Genomic DNA, 20,547 nt, shown 5'->3' with positions numbered 1-20,547 from the left:
ATTGGAACTTGGCGTCGTACCACCCGGCGCCCAATCCCACTGAAAGAGCCAATCGAGTAATCACATCTGCCATTAGAGCATCGCTTATGAGCAAATCTCAGAAAGATTGGGACAAAGGAGTCCAGCACATTGCAAGTGCGATCCGTAATAGTGTACATAGTTCGACAGGGTACTCACCATATTTTACAAATTTCGGCAAAAACATGATAAGTTCGGGAGATGAATATATTAGATTGCGTGCTGCCAATACTAGCCTCGACCAGTTCGAACCACCGAAACTGTCAGATGATCTCAAGCACATTTACGAAGCTGTAAAAATCAATTTAAAACGAGCCTACGATAGATATTCAGCTAACTATAATACACGAGCAAACAGTAACATTTCCTTTGAAGAAGGCGAAACAGTTCTTAAAAAGCACTTCTATCTTTCAAATAAAGCAAATGATTTTACCGCAAAACTAGCCCCGCGGTATAGCGAAGCAATAATCACTAAAAAGATCGGCACTTGTTGCTTTGAACTCAAAGATGTAAAGTCTAATAAGATTTTAGGCGTTTATCATGCGTCGAAATTGAAAAAACGATCAGCAAAATAATAATAAAAAAAAAAAACAAAACCATAGACCAATGCAAACTCTAACTTAACCTCACTTATTTTGACAGTTCACTGAGCTTGTTTACAAGGTGTTAGAAGAAAAATCGATGAAGAAAAAATTAAAATTCATATTTTTAGTTTGAATTTGCTGTGATCCGAATATTTATGTATTATTCTTTGCATTCAGCATGAAATCAATCGCAAAGGACATCTTCATGCGAATAATATGACGAAACAATTTTATCGGACGCTGCGCCGGAGGCTAAGTCCCGGAGAAAAAGCTCTGTGAACTGTCAACCTACGTCATCATGCACTGGTCTATTGCACACTGTTTAATGGTTGCTGGTCGTAACGTCGCACAAATTATTAATTACTCAGCTATGTACGCCGAAATTAAGTAGGTCAACCAATACACCCATAAAACACCTCCTCTGACACCAGTCATGAGTCGCAGGGTAAAAATCATAACGGTTCTTCACAAGCTATGTACACTGAAAGGCACCGAGTAAGTCAACCAACACAATCAAAATAAAACACCACCTCAATTCTCGGCTTGAGTCGCAGGAAAAATTAAGCAAAATACCTCCTCAGCCAGAATTAGAGTTCACAGGGAATTCACTTTATTTATTTTAGATTATAGTTTAGCGCTAGATAGAAAAAAAAAACAATTTTCCAATTATCGAACACTAGGTACACAAATTGATTTTGTTTGCTGATTTTCTTTCCGTTCTGTTTCAGTCACCCGCGTTATCAGTGCATATTGTTAATTTTCACTACACAAAGTTTAAGCTTCAGTCCTTTTTTTTTACGAACAACATTACCTTATTTCAGTCAGCAATAGCCCAGCTTAAACACCAATTTTTCATAAGTTGCACATATATTTTCACTATAAATTTCATTATTTTTCGAGACCGATAGTTTTTTTTGACCGACCGCACTCGAGTAAATTCGCGATGATTTTGTTTTGATGCGATTTCCTTTGCTGCTACGTTTTCGACCCGTCAGTTGGCTACCGTGACTGCTGACCATGTCGGAAAGTGAGATGTCATCGTACAGATCATTACAGACAAACCTCGCAAAACCGGTACAGTTTTCGGTGATTACAGAAATTAAAAAAATAGTGTTGATTCGTTTGTGCATAATTTTGCAGCGCTTGGCAGTCGTCTTGTTGTTTGGAAGTAGAGAAAAATCAGAAGGGTTATGTACAAGACACAACCGTTCAACGTAAACTACGTAAGGCAGTTTTGTTCATTGAGGATTGTAGTGCCATCATGCATGAATATTTTTAGAAAATTCATTTGATTACTTATGTCACTGGTTTCGAACAAAACTAGCGTATCTTAAGATATGAAAATTGTTGGTTACGATACGACAATTGTTTCAAAAATTTACTATGAAAACCCAAATTTAGTCCTCAGTGGTAATGATGCCTTTCTTGGATCCGAATTGCCTACATTTGGGGTTTGAAGCATTTGATGAAATATTTCAATAGAAGAAGCCCTAGGGAAGCAATCTCTTTTCCGTTTGCAACATTTATTATTCAGAAACATTCCAATCATAGGCATATCTTGTTTTTCGTGCATCACTAGAAATCATAAAATGTCAATCATGTACCAAAACCCAATTAATTTGGTTGTGGTGCGCGCGAGTAGTAGCCCGGGCAGAAGCTATGAACAGAATAACAAGACATGATATGGACTTGATTGATATAAGAGATAAAAGAACAGGCCACAATATCAAAAATTTGCACCGAAATATCATTTAAAAATCAAGATATGCTATGGATAAGCACAATATAATGGCACTTGATATCGATCACTTATTACAAATAACATATCTTGATATCCTCATGATATTTTAGTGCAAAATATTGATATTGTCGCCTGATCTTTTATCTCTTATATCAATCATGTCCATATCTCATTTTGCTATCTTATCAACATTTGATATTATTGAGCTATTTCCGTCTACTCGGGAAACGTTGCGGACGGGAAAAGATAGTGTGTGTGTTATTACATTCTAACTCCTACACTACTAAAAATCCACACATATTTATTGGCAAAAATCCATAGATTTAACTTATGATGTATATCAGCGCACACATAACCATTCTCCACGCGAACTACTTATAAAATATATATCCAAATAAACTTCATGTGTGGTCTCGAATTAGCAATTATTTAATTTGTGTGTGGTTTTATATTGATTATATTAGGGTGGAGCTATTGCAAAAAATTATATCGGCGACACATATATCTTATACAGTTATTTTTGGCAGTGTACTGTCTGGCAGTGTCACCACTGTTGGTAAAATCTCAAAATCCTAAATCTCATCGGCGATTCAAACCATGCGTGAGTCAAATCCCATTAGAATTATGGCCGAGAGATTTGCTCATGATTTGAATCGCAATTTGCATCATTGCATGATATTTACGTGTTCTTTATTGTTGAATGCATTGAATTAACTATTTTTCGTCTAAAACAATGGCTAATAATTATATATAAACAAAACATACGTCTCGATTGCGTTTTGACGCTTTTTAGAACGAAATCATTTTTCGGTGAGTGAGCGAAGCGATTCGATTCTGGCCGAGCAACTCAAGCGCAATGCTTCCCCTACAAAATCGCAGGCGAGTTAGCTTGTGCATGAAACCTCGATGATTCAGATTTGAGTATGATTCTACCAACACTGAGTGTCATTATGGATACAATATTCGTGCAAACATTTTATTAATATCATTGGAAGACTTTTGAATCAGGGAGCAAGAAGGTGATAGCTCTATTGTATCTCATATAGCCCGTTTCAAGAACGTATGCGTTCCGAAGCTTTTGTCGTGTACAATAAGTATCGCATTATTGCACCCACGTATTATAAAAATATCTTAAGTGCATTCACACTTCCTGAATCAAAGTTAAATCCTTCTGATTCAGGCGCGCATTTAATTGGACAAAATATTATTAGGCCGATATAAATATTTTTTTTAAATATGTCTCAACACCCCCCCACCCCCTTCGAATTATTTTGCTCAAAAATAACAACTTGAGGGGCAACAAAAAAAAATTTCGGTGAATTTTGAGAACTTTCAAAACATTCTTTAACAAATCCGAGGAATTTTTTTTCCATTTAATTATTTATTTTTTACTAGCAGACCCGTCGAACTTTGCTTTGAAATTTTTGATTCATTTGTATGGGAGCCCACCTTTCCAGAAGGGGGAGGCGTTGCAAACCACCACAGAAACATATCTCTTTCCATTTGCTTGATCTCGAGTTATGATGAAATTGGTGTTTCATTTGTATAGGAGCCAGGTTTCAAAGAGGAGAGGGGTCTCTAACCATCTTAAGAACCTTCCCCGGTCCCAAAAACCTCTGCATTCAAATTTTCATGCCGCTCGATTCAGTGGAAGAAGAAGAAGATTACCTCCTCCCCCTTGACTTTGCGGAGACCATAATTTTTAATAAATATGTGTAACGGCCTTATTAGTTTTCAGTTTGCAAAAAAATGCATTTTCCAAAGTAGTTTTTTAATATAAATTGATTGCATTACTAGCAAGGGCATTGGCATTGATAACAATTGATCGTCTCATGCCTGCACAAACATGCCCCTTTCTGGATCACTTTTTATACATCATGCACTACATTATGCATTTTTGTTACATTTGTTTCGACCGCGGTCACTGCTCCGGCTCCATTGTTCTACTTTTTGTGCGAAACACCGCACAAAAAGGAGAGTCCAAAAGCCAACCGCACTGAACGGCGACGGCCGAAACGAGACTCTTGCGGACAAGAAAAGAGGGTGCTGCCAAAATGATCCGATACCCTATTTTAACATTCATAACCCAAAGTTTCAATATAATTGACAAATTGGTAGAGAATTTTCGAATCGATTGATATATAAATCTCAAAAATCCATCGGAAGATAAAGGCGCTATTAGAGTTCAAAATCTTACATGATTTCGTGACGGTCTCGAATTTGGAAATTTTCATTTGTCACCCTGTATCCGAGTCTTCCCCTTAGACGTAGTTTACGTCAAAAAAAACTTACTTTGATTATGCGAATAGGTAGGTTAGTTACGTATTAATTTAATAGTTAGCATTAAAATAGATAGGTCAGATTAAAGTTCTTTTTTTTGCTCTACATCCCTGCAACGGATGATCGTCATTCGCCGCAGAAAGATGTGACTGTATAGGTAAAGAATATCAACGTGAAATTTTTTTTGATGTTAGTTAAAGGATGAGTTTAGAAGTCGCGTTGCTGGGCATGTACTGCAAGTTCAGCAGTACAGTTCTCTCGCTCGCCGTTGCAAGCAGTCTTTTCGCAACGTCCCGTCGGTTTGCAGTAATCGTACTGATATCGAAATACCGCGAATTACAGAATGCGTTCCGGTGTGAAATTCCGAGAAAAATCTTCCCAAATATCTTTGGGGTCTTTCGTGTATCGCTTATTCCCGTTTCGTGATAAATTGAGTGCTCAAAATTTTCCGAATATTTTCGGAGTCAAGATGAAAAGTTATCGTATCGTCGCCATGATTGAATTTTTCGGAGAATCTAAACCGAACGTGTTATTATAGTGCATTTGAGCCGCCATTTTGCTAGTGTTAAGGAACCTCTTTTGTTAAGTTTAAATGAGAAGAAGTATATAGCCGACGAAAGTGAATTCGAGTTGGTTACAAATCGGCTAACGTAGTGTGTAGAGAAAAACATAACGCACCAAACATGAACGTGTGTTAGTAAATCATAGAGAAAAAGTTTAAATGCGCAGTTAACTTTTAATAAATAATGAAGAGAGATAGAAGATAAAACTGATCCCAACTGTTGTTTATCATAATCCTTACAAGTAAGTGACCAATGCAAGCCCATTCTACGAAAATTTTCTTTGTCGTATCGGGGGGTAATTTGTAACACTTTGTGATAGAAAAAGATGCTGGCAGCAAAACTCACAGCATCATCGAAAAATATGAAGCCAGGAGTTACGCGTGTTACTCTGTGGCTCATCTGGTCCGAATCTTGGCTAAATACCAGATCCGCGCAACGTTTGTTTATTTTTGATTCTAATTAGAAACTCTCATCACCTCATTACCATAAAGTCAACTGATTCGCCTTATCAGTGACTGACAATAGGCCACAAAAGGCGGCCTTCTCAACAGAAGGTTTCTTGAAAAGTAAAAATAGAAAGACCAAGCCATTTCCAAGTTAGTCGTTGGATAGTTTTGATAGAAAACCTTTTGTACAAGAAAAGTGTTGTGCCAAATAGAAGAATCTGCCGTAGAGTATCTACGCCGTCACTCAGCCGCCGACGAGGTTTCAGCCTCAGGATACGCCAGCCGGCAAAAGCCGGTCTTACCGTCGGGGCGCAGCAGATTCGGGTTTGCCGGTCATCGTAAAGCCAAGTGAAGCGTGTGTTAGCCATCGGTCAAGTGAAGTGCCCGGTAATCATCGGCAACGACATTTCCGCCAACAATCGGCCACCGCCGAGAGACGACCACGCCTGCCAGTCGTCGGCAACCGCCGAGAAACCGCCAAGCACGGTCAGGCCCGCCAGTCGTCGGCAACCGCCGAAATACCGCTTAACACGTGCCACGCCCGCCAGTCGTCGGCAATCGCCGAGATACCGTTAACACGTTCCACGCTCGCCAGTCGTCGGCAACCGCCGAAATAGTGCTTAACACGTGTCTGCCCGCCAGTCGTTGGCAATCGCCGAGATACCATTAATCACGTGTAGTGCCAGCCAATCGTCGGCAATCGTCGATACACCGCCAAGTAGTGTTAGTGTCCGCCGGCCGTTGCCTATCGCCGAGACCTGCGAAACCGTGGCAGCGTAGCCAGTTACTGCTATCGTCTGCTTTCCGTCCACCATCGGCACCAGCCGATCCGTCTGCCAACTCAAGCAAGAAGCGCCGGTCCGCAAGCAATCGGCATCCGCCGAGTTCAAGCCGAGCACAACCACGTCGGCGTTGGTCAGACCCGTGAAACGGTCCGCAGTTTCCGTCGCCAGGGGCGCAGTCTGTCAGCCCAGTACCACCGCACCGGGGGAGTACTCCGGCATCGACGATCCAGCGAGCTACAGCGAACGCATCAGCCAGCCAGCAGTAAGGTGACCTAGGTCGCCATCAAGGTTAGAGATCTCGTATTATATCATTCACTAGTACTAGTAGAGAAGTGTGCGCACACGAGTAGTTCCTAAAATAGCAAAAAGTAGAAAGTTGTTAGTACCATGCTCGAGATTAAATCCCACTGTAAAGCAATTTGCCTGGTTTAGTCTTTCTGATTCTCATTCGAAGTTCCTAGTAGAGTCCTTGGTAGAGTTCTTGAGAGTGAATCGCGTTCGTCAGACCTGCCCTGAGCGAGCTAACCGGGAAGGCTTCAACAGATATTTTCGCATCACACTTCACAGTGTGTTGGCGCTTAAGCGAATTTGTTATTTATTTACCATTCAGTTTAGGGTTCTGGTCGAAGCCGATTCGCAACGGAAGAAAAGCAGGTAAGCCGTACAGTCTGGTTGAGTACGCTTTGGTCTGGTGTGGGTGATTACCTGCCTTCCTCTGTTGCAATACCGTAACAAGTTTGACCCCGGATATTTCAGTTTGGCCGTTATTGTTCCGCTCTAGCTGAAGGATTGCAGTTGGTGAAGGTTTCAGTATCTTTTATCGTATCGTACCGTTCCGTTATTGAGAACTGGGCTATCCGAGGCCAAAGTACCGTTACAAAGTAAATGTCAGACAAAGTCAGAATTTTCCAAACAAATATTCAAAGCCTAGGAAAACATAAAGAAGAGCTATCACGAGTGTTGATTAAAGAAAACTATGCACTATGTAGCGCTACGAGGAACATTTGAATGGCGCTGAGAGTACAGGCAGTGAAAGTCAAGGCAGCGGAGGAGATGACTACGTCAGTTCAGCGGACGATGGAAGCCAATCAGCCTCCTCCTTGAAGAGGGAAGTTACGGATGCCATCCAACAGCTAAAGACCAATAAAGCAGCTGGTAAGGATGGTATCGGAGCTGAGCTCATCAAGATGGGCCCGGAAAAGCTAGTCACTTGCCTGCACAGACTGATAGTCAGAATCTGGGAAACTGAACAGCTACCGGAGGAGTGGAAGGAAGGGGTTATATGCCCCATCTACAAGAAAGGCGACAAGCTGGAGTGCGAGAACTTTCGAGCAATCACCATCCTTAATGCCGCCTACAAAATGATATCATAGATCATCTTTCGTCGTCTGTCACCATTAGTGAATGAGTTCGTGGGAAGTTATCAAGCCGGCTTCGTTGACGGTCGCTCGACAACGGACCAGATCTTCAAAAATGCCGTGAATACCAGGTCCCAACGCACCATCTGTTCGTTGATTTCAAGGCGGCATACAACAGTATAGACCGCGTAGAGCTATGGAAAATTATGGACGAGTTCAGCTCCCCTGGGAAGCTTACCAGGCTGATCAAAGCAACGGTGGATGGTGTGCAAAACTGTGTGAGGATTTCGGGAGAACACTCCAGTTCGTTCGAATCGCGCCTGGGACTTAGCCAAAGTGATGGACTTTTGTGCCTATTGTGGATGGTGTGCAAAACTGTGCAAGTTCGTTTGAATCGCGCCGGGGACTAAAACAAGGTGATGGACTTTTGTGCCTGTTGTTTAATATTGCGCTAGAAGGTGTCATGCGAAATGCCGGGTGTAACAGCCGGGGTATGATTTTCAACAGATCTAGTCAATTTATTTGTTTCGCGGATGATATGGACATTGTCGGCCGAACATTTGCAAAGGTGGCAGAACTTTACACCCGCCTGAAACGTGAAGCAACAAAAGTTGGACTGGTGATGAATGCGTCAAAGACAAAGTACAGTCAAAAAAGATTCGCCACCGCACCAAATGTGTCATGTACAAGACGCTGCCTGATAAGACCGGTAGTCATCTACGGGAATGAAATATGGACAATGCTCGAGGAGTATTCGGGAGACGGGTGCTTAGGACCATCTTTGGCGGTGTGCAAGAAGAAGGTGTGTGGCGGCGATGAATGAACCACGAGATCGCCCAGCTCAACGGCGCACCCAGTATCTAGAAGGTAGCTAAAGTCGGGAGGGTACGATGGGCAGGGCATGTTGCAAGAACTCCGGACAGCAACCTTGCAAAGATGGTGTTGGCTCCCGATCCGACAGGTACGAGACGGCGTGGAGCACAGCGAGCGAGGTGGGCAGATCAGGTGCAAAACGACTTGGCGAGCGTAAGGGGGAATTCGAGGATGGAGAGATGCGGCTTCGAACCGCGTATTGTGGCGTCAAATGGTTGATTTAGTGTTATTTGTTCAGGTGTAAGCTAATTAAATGGAAAATGAGGAATAAAAATTCATTCTGGGATATTCACAGCTATAATTCTCTGCCGTAAGCATATTAACAACAAAGCTTCACTTTCGTTGTGTGTGTGACGCCCCAACTACTTAAATTCCTTAAGGGGGATTCGTCATAATCTTTTATGCGGAGTCGGTTTACCTTGGGGGATCGTCGCCCCGTCGGTAGAGGTCTGTTCGTAGTCTGACGTAGGTAGGGTGACCATATGATATCCTAAAGGAGGACATGTCTCCTTTTTCATTTAAAATCAGATGTCCTCCTTCTGCGCTAAATTGTCCTCCTTTTTGGATATTTTGAAAAAAAAAAACAGTTGGATAATCAACGTTTTTTTTGTAGAATTTCTAATTATAAACAATACTGCAACAGAGAACCATTCATTGCAGAGATTAATTGTTGCACACATTTGCGTTTTATGCTTTCTTATATGAAAGATTTTAGTTGTTAAATAAAATCAATGTGAATATCAAAAATAAATGCGCGAGTTACAGTAACACAGATGTCGAAGATATCAAAAGAATCAGAATTGTGAAAAATGGATTAGAAAAATGGAAATCCTTCTCAAAATTTTCAATAATTGATTTGCCTTTGGAACGTATCGCGCGGTACGTTTCTTGAATATGTGAGGCAAAGAGCAGCCACCCTGCAGTGCCTAGAATAGAAAAGAATTCTGAACTACAGTCGCCTCTCCACATCTCGATATTGATGGGACCTTCGAGATAGGGAGAGATCGAGGAATGGAAGGAAAAATTAAATGGGTACTAGATCCGAAAAAGCTAGTTGCTATGAAAAACGATAACAAAACAAATGTCATATCTTGTTGTTGATATGTTTGTTATTGTCCACAGATGGTCTAGTAGCCTAAAAATTTGAACATATCGACATAAGGAGAGTGAATCCAGAACAAAATAAGATCAGAACACATCGAGATAGAGATATATCGAGATAGGGAGGTTATCGAGATGTAGAGTGTCCAAATGTATGTAGATTGAAGGGGCCGAGGAAACCATCGACATAAGGAGAGATATCGAGATACAGAACATCGAGATGTAGAGAGTCGACTGTAATATGCACAGTTGAGTTTTTTAGTCTAAATCTGAACAGTTTTGAATTTTTTCAGTTGAAAACTTGGTGACGGCATCATTATCGTTTACATGCCTTAAATTGTGATTCTCTTAATAGACTAGTAGAGAATAAAATCTCTACTAGTCTATTAATCATCTTGTGTTTGGTCCTAATAGAACCTTATGTTCGATCAGCTATCTATTACATTTACAGAGTTGTATTGATTGATCTTTTCTTGTTAAAATTCTATGCGGTGTTGATCTTAATCGGTGATTTAAAAAAAAACACATATTTAAAGTTAAAAAAAAATAGTTAACTAAATTTTACCATTACCTTACCATCTTCCAAAAAACTTTAGTGTCCAAAAGTCTAACAAATTTTAAAACAATAATAAAAATCTATCGAAGTTTTTTTATGTCCTCCTTTTTAACCAAATGTCCTCCTTTTTCGCTGCGATTCGGGTGAATTGTCCTTTGAGAAAAAATCATATGGTCACCCTAGACGTAGGTAGCTCTGATTGTTTCAGCTTTGAATAGAAAATTCAGATCATTCGTATGGTGTCCCTATCAAGTAACCTGGATTCTAAGACTTGAAAGCGTGCAGGGAAGATTTGTTTGGCTAGCTTTACGCAATTTTCCGTGATCCGCTTGTTTCCGATGTGCTACCTCAGCATGTTCGAATATTTTGGTATATGTACTACCAAAACGTCAGCGGAATCAATAGCTCTATTGCCAAATACCATCTGGCCTTGATCGATGGCTACTATGACGTGTACGCGTAACCTGGTTCAACGATAAGACCTCTACAGATCAGCTGTTCGACGACTCATACTCCGTTTATGGACAAGATAGGTCACTTTTCAATAGCAACAAACGCGCTGGAGGAGGTGTTTTGATGGCTGTTTGCTCCAGTTTGAAATCCTGAATAATCAGTCCTCCTAACAATACATCTGTAGAGCAATTATGGATCGCCGTATCTACTGACACTGTTGATGGCACTCTCTATGTCTGTGTTGTTTACATCTCCCCCGACCGAATCAATGACGCAATCTTGGTCGAAAGGCATCTTGATTCAATTAACTTGGTTGGTTTCACAATTGGGACCAAGAGACAACCATATTATTCTGGGTGATTTTAACCTGAACTCGATCACTTGCGCTGCCACACGTTCGGGTTTCTGTTTCCGGTCCCTTCAAGATCCTTGATTGGCCAGACGTCTCGTGGGCTACTCGACGCGTATAGCACAGCAGGATTGAAACAAATGAATGCAGTCGAAAATGAAAACGATCGAATACTTGACCTTTGCTTTGTTAGCGACGAAATGCGTAAGAGCTGATCGATTATACAGGCTCCATCTCCGCTAGTTAGAATCGGTCGAAATCATCCTCCCATACTGACACATCTTAAAATAAATCCGTACTGTCGCTTCTACGAGCCGCCTGAAAGCGTTTCATACGACTTTAAGAAGGCCAATTTCAACGACATGAATGATTTTCTTGCACGCGTTGACTTGGACGCTATTCTTCAAGACTTCGACGCCGATCTCGCTGCATAGATTGTATCAAGTATATTACTGTGCGCTATTGATCAGTTCGGTCCGCTGAAATCCATATCCAAACCGGATAAGCCAGCTTGGTCTAATGCTCACCTTAAAAACCTCAAGAGTGAAGCGGGCGGCTCTCAGACAACATAGCAAGTATCGTTCTGATTCTACAAGAGACAGTTATTTGAAGGCAAACTCTGACTATCAGCAACTCAACGACTACCTTTATAACGTCTTTCAAAATCGTCTACAAAGTCGAGTCAAGTTTTTGGCGGTACGTCAACGAACAACGAAAGGAATCAGGACTGCCCTCTTCGATGACAGATGGTTTATGCGAAACTGAAACTACCCACGACATGGTCAATTTGTTTCGTTCCCAATTCAGTAGTGTCTTTACAAATGAGCACCTCGACTCTCAAGCTGTAGCAAACGCCACCAGGAATATTCCCCGTTTTGAAGCCGCTGAGCAGCCGTTCTTCGTTACCGATGATAATGTAATAACAGCTAGTAAGCAATTGAAAACTTCAATTGGATGCGGCCCGGATGGTATTCCGTCTCTTATTGTGAAACGCTGCGCTGATACGCTTGCAAAGCCGTTAGCTGCAGTATTCAAACTCTCATTGACTATCGGATTGTTTCCGAACTGGTGGAAACAATCATATTTATTCCCAGTTTTCAAAAAAGGATGCAAAAGGACTGTTTCAAATTACCGGGGAATAGCTGCGCTAAGCGCCATTTCTAAGCTGTTTGAGTTGATTATCCTCAAAGAACTGGTTCAGAAGTATGCACATTACATATCGAACGACCAACACGGGTTTACGCCTAAACGATCGACGACTACTAACTAACCTAGCGTGTTTCACTTCCTTTGTAATTCGACAAATGGAGAGTGGCCATCAGATGGATGGCATTTATACAGACTTTTCCACATCATTCGACAAGATTAATCATCAGATCGCCATTGTGAAATTTGAGAATTGAATTTGATTTTAATATGTCGCAAGAAACTAATAAGTGTAATTTTCAGCATCCAGCTTTCCACGCTCCCCATAATGGCGGATGCTATAAAAAGTTTGACACTAACTGCTTCCAGACACTGAACTGAAATCATCGTCTAAGCATGCATTGATGTTCTTCGTCGCCAACGACAACCCAAAATTTGTTATTTTTTCGTCAACAATCTAATCGAGTATCAAACTTTACACTTTTCACATTTTACATGATTACATTTTAATTTTTAATGCTTCATTTCAGAAATAGAAAAGGTTTTCTGACAAAGCAATGTAAGGTGAAATTAATTTCGGATACCCTTGCCATGGAAAAAAGTCTTCTGGATTCGTTCTGGAGTGGAGAACCAACATTACATCTGAAGGAGAAGGTCTTTGCTGCTTTGACACTGGAAGTTCTGCTCCGTCTCAGAAGGAGTCGTGTCTAAGCCTCAAGCTGATGGTATTAAGTTAACCAAAGCTGCCGGGTCATTCTCGAACAGCTGGCGACCTTCAGTGGTTTGATTTTGTCGGCATAGAATCTCTGGGAATTCACTGGAGCTATCCGTCGGCTTTAGACCAGCCGTCGCGAGTGGTTAATTTCTGCTGCAGGAAACGCCGCAGCTGGCCCGGGGCTTCGACAACTCCTTCCACAGCACGCCGTATTGATGGGAGGAAGGAATTTTTTGTCAGCGAGGAAGTGATGCTAGGACAATCTGACAAGTACGACGTTATGCGGGATAAGGTTTGCTCTGTGACCTCACGGCAGAAAACATTCAAAATGGGTTCTCTGGCAAAAACACATTCCACTTCACGCCATTCCGGTTTGCCTAAAAACTTCTCGGAATACGACCGCTAGACTTTCCAGCAGAACACTTACTGTCTCTATTCGAGTGTTGGCTATTTTATCGTCTTGCGTTCGCCTTCCGTAGCTGCCCTGTAGCTGAGTTACTACATATGTCACCGCAAATATACTCAACTTATTCGTACAATAATCAACATTGAGATTCACAACGAACGATGGATACTTTTATAACAATTTATATAATACCCACATCAAAATTAAATATATAGTTACAAACCACGATCGGCATGAATTTATTGTTTCTCCATACTTTGTATGCAATTGGGTCTACTACAGCATTGTTAATAAGGGTGTGCTGTATCAACTTTTCGCGTTGAGCCTTAGAACACACACCGATATCGTCCAGTTTATAAAAAGAATATTATCCACTGCTACGCATAGAATTCAAGGAAAAGGAGAATATATTTTACACTTAATATATGAAACGATTGTAAGACGTTTACTGCCGCCAACCGCAAGTCAGACTTATCTGGATATGGCGTCCATATACAGATAAGTCTGACTTGCGGTTAGCGGCAGTTTATTACTTCATGTTCATACAGCCATCCATCGGCACCTTACGTAAACTGAGTTGAGGATAAGTCCTAAAGCTTATTTAAAAAACAAATTGTTGACATTCGTATTGACCATATCAAGACAAAATTTTCAAAACGACTTATCTGCTTTTGTAAACAAAGATTCAAACGACGATTTGACGAATCTGATAGCTCTTCCATGCAAACCAACATCACCAATAGGTAGGTGAAGGTTTCCGCTACCTGTTGATGGTGTTGGTTTGCGTGGGAGAGCTATCAGATTCGTCAAATCGTCGTATGAATCTTTGTTTACAAAAGCAGATAAAGTCGTTTTGAAAATTTTGTCTTGATATATAGTACAACCCTCTAGCGAAGGCTAGTCGACTTATGAACCCTACACAGAAACAAAAAATATTGTTTCTTCAAATATGTTGTACTTTACAATTGAAAAGTGCGATATTTTGTTCAAATTAAAAGTGAAATTGTATACCGCGAAAGTTAGTTTATCATTCTAAAAGTATGTTTAATCAGTTCTGTTAATTTATTTAAAAGTTCAAACTTTCACTGGTAAAACTGTAAAACTGTCAAATCGCACTATAAACAAATCAGTAAAAGGCATTAGATTTGGGCACCCCAAAAAAAAATAAAAACATTTTTATTTAAATTAATAGATTCTCAGTTTGAAAACATTTCGAATAACATGGTGAAAAACACTTCAAAGTATTACAAAATGGGATCTAATCTTTATTGAATTATCTAAACCAATAAGAAGGCTTTAGATATTAGCATCACGCTTCTTAAAAGTGAAATGCAATTCTAGTATGCCAAAATATCAGAATCATTTCTTACAGTGTATTCATCCGCAGTTTTTCCCGCACCCGGTCGCGAGGGGCAATCGTCCGAATACCATTAAAAACGTCGCATCCCGAACAGCTTAAGTGCTTCAGAAGAACGGATACTATATTTATTTATATCATCAGGTTAGTTCAATCGACATTTGGCTTATTTTTCAGCTTCGTGATAAATAAAAACCATTTTTTTTTATTTTCACTAGGCCACTGGCTGACAAAGAACCGTTGAGGACAAGACGGTTCACCCAAAGAGGCTTTTACTAATCGGATAGGAGCAATGGACATTCATATGACGACACTGTGGAAGCCGAGAAACAGGTTTGTTTGATTAATAACATTGAGTTTACCGCTTCGTTATTATCGTTGTTTATTTTTTACAGATCCGAAATGCCGACTAAATCATTGAACCAGATGGTTTATTGACGAAGGAGCAAACTATGTGGCCAATTATCAATGTGCATACGAACACAAGTTGGAAATGAAATAAAAATAAACATATTTTCCATGACATAAAAACTATTGATACAAACTTTGGGGTGGAGGAAAAATTCGTGGGCAGGGGTGACTTGGGCAGGTGACAGAGTTAAACTACATTTCAAATTTAAAATATTAAACTTTTTTTTCTATAGTGTGTCTATTTTGATTTCATAGTTCCTCAATATTATTTTAAAAAGTTTGTACTTTTATTTTCAGAGCTGCATGTCACTTTTGAAACCTGGATATAACAAAAGTGTTTGTACTTTTATTTTGAACATACCGAACTCTCTACGAAAAAGAACCAACGCAACTTTTTATTTTAACCAACGTTTTTTTTAATTTGATAAATGATTTTTCTTTCTGTGTACTTCAACTCTAGTCACTGCATTTATGCAGCATCTAACGTTTCCGACGACGGATTGCTTATCAAGTTTCTCAAATCAAACCGCTGAAGGCCGTACAGAACTGCCCTATGGATTGGTGATGACAAGCAAGGGTATCCGAAATCAATTTCAAGAATCACCTCACACTGACACTGCGATGACTGAAATGAGATTTCTGAAATAAAGCATTAAAAATTTAAATGTAATCATATGATAAATGGGAAAATTCTGAATTTGGATACTCGAGTGGATTGTCGACGAATAAATAACAAATTTTGGGTTGTCGTTGACGACGAAGAACATCAATGCATGCTTAGACAATGATTTCAGTTCAGTGTCTGGAAGCAATTAATGTCAAACTTTTTATAGCATCCGCCATTATGGCGAGCGTGTAAAGCTGGATAGTTTTCGCTCTTTTCTCTATTCTTTATAGCGGTCATTGGGGTGTCTATTTCACCTGGTAACAATAAATCATAATAATAATAATTTAGCCCCCTACACGGCGACTAGAAACCCGCATCGCCACACTGCGGTCAAAGATTGGTCGATTAACACAGTACAAGTAGGGGAATCGATCAACGAGGCAAGTTCGGAATGTTGCTGAAATTGTGAAACCCACAGAACTCCGTTATCTCATCGAGGCGAACATAACTGAGATCCTCGACACCCATCTACAGCGATTGAGTGCTCTTGCTAAACGACTGCGTCGTTATGGAGAATGTTCGAAGAGAAAGGAGCGAAATCGAATGTTTAACATGAACAAAAGCACCACATCCGAAACGACAGAGCCGACTTTGGCGAAGGCCTTCCGGAGATTGGAAAAGTTACGCAGTTTTGGTCCAATCTATGGGAGAACCCCGTCATACACAAAGGCGATGGGGTGTGGATGACAGAAGAAGAACGATATTGTGGTGGAATTAGCCGCTATCAACAAGACATACGTGAAGCTACCAGGTATACCACGAATTGGGCTGCACCAGGACCCGCTGCACCAGGATGCGCCATCCAAAATCGTCCATTGAGAGAGTCACCCTACCACATACAGTAGGAGGAAAAGGCGTTACCGATATACAGACAATTTTCCACTTAGCAGTTGCAAAGATACTTTGTGGAAAGCCAGAACCGCCACGAAATCTATCACGCTGTGTGTGAAACTGAACACGGATTCAGTGCCCGGCATCTGGCGCAGGAGGACTTTCAGCTGAATTGCTACATCAAAATTGTCGACGAGATGATCGCATCGTAGAAGCGGAAGGAGTTGCATGGAAGGCCCTCCCCATAAACTTAGGCTGGAATGTACAGAAGGATTCATGGTAGCCATCCAGGACCGGGTGATTGCGACGAAGAATTATCGGCACTATATATTGCACGAAAACGTGGAGGACTGCAGGAAGTGCAATTCAGTAGGAGAGACGATCGAGCATATCGTGTCCGGGTGTTTAGCCTTAAGGTAGCCTCACACATCGGGAATTTGGTTCGCGGATTTTTTCCCCATGTATTTTTGTCATATGCAAAGTATTCTGGATTTGTGCACGAAAATCAAAATCCCGGCCCATTTAAAATGCTCGGTGACCAAAATCCGGCGGAAAATTTTCTCGAGGTGTAAGGTAGTCTTTAACTGATTCAGCCTATCTCGGTCGCCATAACGAAGTAGCCAACATTGTGCACCAACAGCTTGCTTTAAAGCACAACTTGTTTAACCAATTTATCGCCTACTATAAATATGTGCCTAACTCGGTTCTGAAAAATAGTTTCGTGAAGAGGTACTGGGATCGCGAGATCATAACGGATGTCCTCATTCGTGTCAATCGGCCCGACGACAAAAGGATGAAGCGGGTAGCCCTTATCGACATTGCTGTACCACTAGACCATAATGTCCACACAACAATCTCCAACAAGGTAACGAAGTACCACGACTTGGCGGAGGAGTTGGAACAGATGTGGCACGTGCGTATAGTTCCGGTTGTTATCTGAAATCGTACAGAAATCTCTTCTGAGATCCCTAGGAGAGCTGGAACTATCTCATAAGCTCCATAGCATCAAAAAGCTCCGAAAACAGTGGTTCTTGGAACTTGCAGCATCGTAAGAAGGTTCCCGAACCACTATAACTTGTACATCCGGTGCAAATGTTTATTATAGGAATTTTAGTCAACCAGCGAATGAGATCCACAGAGCCTAATCCCCTTTGGCATTCAGATTGCCCGAAGTAGGTGAAAATTCCCACATTTTTGCTGAACTCTATAATACAGTCAACTCTCTACATCTCGATGTTCTATAGCTCGATAACTCTCCCTATGACGATGGTTTCCTCGGTCCTTTCAATCTACATACATTTTGGCTTCCTACATCTCGATAACCACCCTATCTCGATATCTCTCTATCTCGATATGCTCTAATTATAAATATTTTGTTCAGGATTCACTCTCCTTATTGAGATTCTCACGTCCGAATGTGTGAGTGACGATAAGAGGAAAACAAACACTCCTAGATGGTGCAACTCAGCAAAGATTGGATAAAAATGAGTATATTTCCATATATTTTTTGACTCTTTTAAAATCATTGTGATGAGGTTATGAGCAGAAGGAAAACAAACGTGTTTTTACACATGACGAATTGCACATTAGTGTGCGAGCGCTAAACGTCACTCATCTCATTCATTTATTTAGTTAACATCTAAACAGATAACACTGAATCAACAATTTTACGCCACAATGCACGGTTCGAGGCCGCATCTCTCCATCCTCGGATACGCCCCACGCTCGCCAAGTCGTTCTGCACCTGGTCTGCCCATCTCGCTCGCTGCGCTCCACGCCGTCTCGTACCTGCCGGATCGGAAGCGAACACCATCTTTGCAGGGTTGCTGTCCGGCATTCTTGCAACATGTCCTGCCCATCGTACCCTTCCGGCTTTAGCTATCTTCTGGATACTGGGTTCGCCGTAGAGTTGGGCGAGCTCATGGTTCATTCTTCGCCGCCACACACCGTCTTCTTGCACACCGCCAAAGATGGTCCTAAGCACCCGTCTCTCGAATACCCGAGTGCTTGCAAGTCCTCCTCGAGCATTGTCCATGTTTCATGTCCGTAGAGGACAACCGGTCTTTAAGCGTCTTGTACATGACACATTTGGTGCGGTGGCGAATCTTTTCGACCGCAGTTTCTTCTGGAGCCCGTAGTAGGCCTGACTTCCACAGATGATGCGCCTTCGTATTTCACGACTAACGTTGTTGTCAGCCGTTAGCAAGGATCCGAGGTAGACGAATTCCTCGACCACCTCGAAGGTATCCCCGTCTATCGTAACACTGCTTCCCAGGCGGGCCCTGTCGCGCTCGGTTCCGCCCACAAGCATGTACTTTGTCTTTGACGCATTCACCACCAGTCCAACTTTTGTTGCTTCACGTTTCAGGCGGGTGTACAGTTCTGCCACCTTTGCAAATGTTCGGCCGACAATGTCCATGTCATCCGCGAAGCAAATAAATTGACTGGATCTGTTGAAAATCGTACCCCGGCTGTTACACCGGCTCTCCGCATGACACCTCCTAGCACAATGTTGAACAACAGGCACGAAAGTCCATCACCTTGTCTTAGTCCCCGGCGCGATTCGAACGAACTGGAGTGTTCGCCCGAAATCTTCACACAGTTTTGCACACCATCCACCGTTGCTTTGATCAGTCTGGTAAGCTTCCCAGGGAAGCTGTTCTCGTCCATAATTTTCCATAGCTCTACGCGGTCTATACTGTCGTATGCCGCCTTGAAATCAACGAACAGATGGTGCGTTGGGACCTGGTATTCACGGCATTTTTGAAGGATTTGCCGTACAGTAAAGATCTGGTCCGTTGTCAAGCGGCCGTCAACGAAGCCGGCTTGATAACTTCCCACGAACTCGTTCACTAATGGTGACAGACGACGGAAGATGATCTGGGATATCACTTTGTAGGCGGCATTAAGGATGGTGATCGCTCGAAAGTTCTCACACTCCAGTTTGTCGCCTTTCTTGTAGATGGGGCATATAACCCCTTCCTTCCACTCCTCCGGTAGCTGTTCGGTTTCCCAGATTCTGACTATCAGTTTGTGCAGGCAAGTGGCCAGCTTTTCCGGGGCCATCTTGATGAGCTCAGCTCCGATACCATCCTTACCAGCTGCTTTATTGGTCTTTAGCTGTTGAATGGCATCCTTAACTTCCCTCAAGGTGGGGGCTGGTTGGCTTTCATCGTCCGCTGTACTGACGTAGTCATCTCCTCCGCTGCCTTGACTTCCACTGCCTGTACTCTCAGCGCCATTCAGATGTTCCTCGTAGTGCTGCTTCCACTTTTCGATCACCACACGTTCGTCCGTCAAGATGCTCCCATCCTTATCCCGGCACATTTCGGCTCGCGGCACGAAGCCTTTGCGGGATGCGTTGAGCTTCTGATAGAACTTGCGTGTATCTTGAGAACGGCACAGCTGTTCCATCTCCTCGCACTCCGCTTCTTCCAGGCTGCGTTTTTTCTCCTGAAAAAGGCGGGTCTGCTGTCTCCGCTTCCGTCTATAACGTTCCACGTTTTGCCGGGTACCTTGCTGCAGCGCGACCGCCCGCGCTGCGTCCTTCTCCTTCAGAATCTGTCTGCACTCTTCGTCGAACCAATCGTTCCGTCGACTTCGACCCATATACCCGACGTTGTTCTCCGCTGCGTCGTTAATGGCTGCTTTAACTGTACTCCAGCAGTCCTCAAGAGGGGCCCCATCGAGCTCACCCTCCTCCGCCCGAGCAACACACTTGTTATAGAGTAGTTTATGTGACTCATATGCGACCAAATCGAGTCATATAAGAGTTACTTCAACCAAATCTGCCAGAACTGTGCTACTAGGGGCAACGCTGCAGCAGCCTCGAGATGCTGCGCGTATGCAGTGGCGACATCAGGTTGCTTCAGTCGCTCTAGGTCGTACCGCGGCGGTCGTCGGTACC

The 20,547-nt window shown here is 42.1% G+C and overlaps 1 protein-coding gene and 1 long non-coding RNA gene across 4 annotated transcripts in view; one reads left to right on the top strand and one right to left on the bottom strand.

Moving 5' to 3' along the window:
* Positions 1–20,547, bottom strand: part of LOC134205770 (phenoloxidase-activating factor 2-like) — a 56,559-nt gene that overhangs the window by 32,587 nt on the left and 3,425 nt on the right. For 2 of the 3 annotated variants that reach the window (XM_062681350.1, XM_062681351.1), the window contains exon 1: positions 1,414–1,564. The exons of the other annotated variant lie outside the window; for it this stretch is intronic. The gene's annotated coding sequence lies outside the window, so the exon portion shown is untranslated. Of the gene's footprint in view, positions 1–1,413; positions 1,565–20,547 lie in introns of those variants that run through there. 3 annotated transcript variants of the gene reach the window in all.
* LOC134210908 (uncharacterized) lies at positions 14,762–15,250 on the top strand. Its single transcript, XR_009978887.1, has 3 exons — positions 14,762–14,875; positions 14,950–15,064; positions 15,127–15,250. It is a non-coding gene; the product is annotated as an uncharacterized LOC134210908 (long non-coding RNA).

The sequence above is a fragment of the Armigeres subalbatus genome, chromosome 1 (genome assembly GCF_024139115.2).
Source record: "Armigeres subalbatus isolate Guangzhou_Male chromosome 1, GZ_Asu_2, whole genome shotgun sequence".
NCBI lineage: Eukaryota > Metazoa > Arthropoda > Insecta > Diptera > Culicidae > Armigeres > Armigeres subalbatus.
The sequence above is the reverse complement of the archived record's forward strand: the minus strand, read 5'-3'. Positions and strand labels throughout refer to the sequence as shown.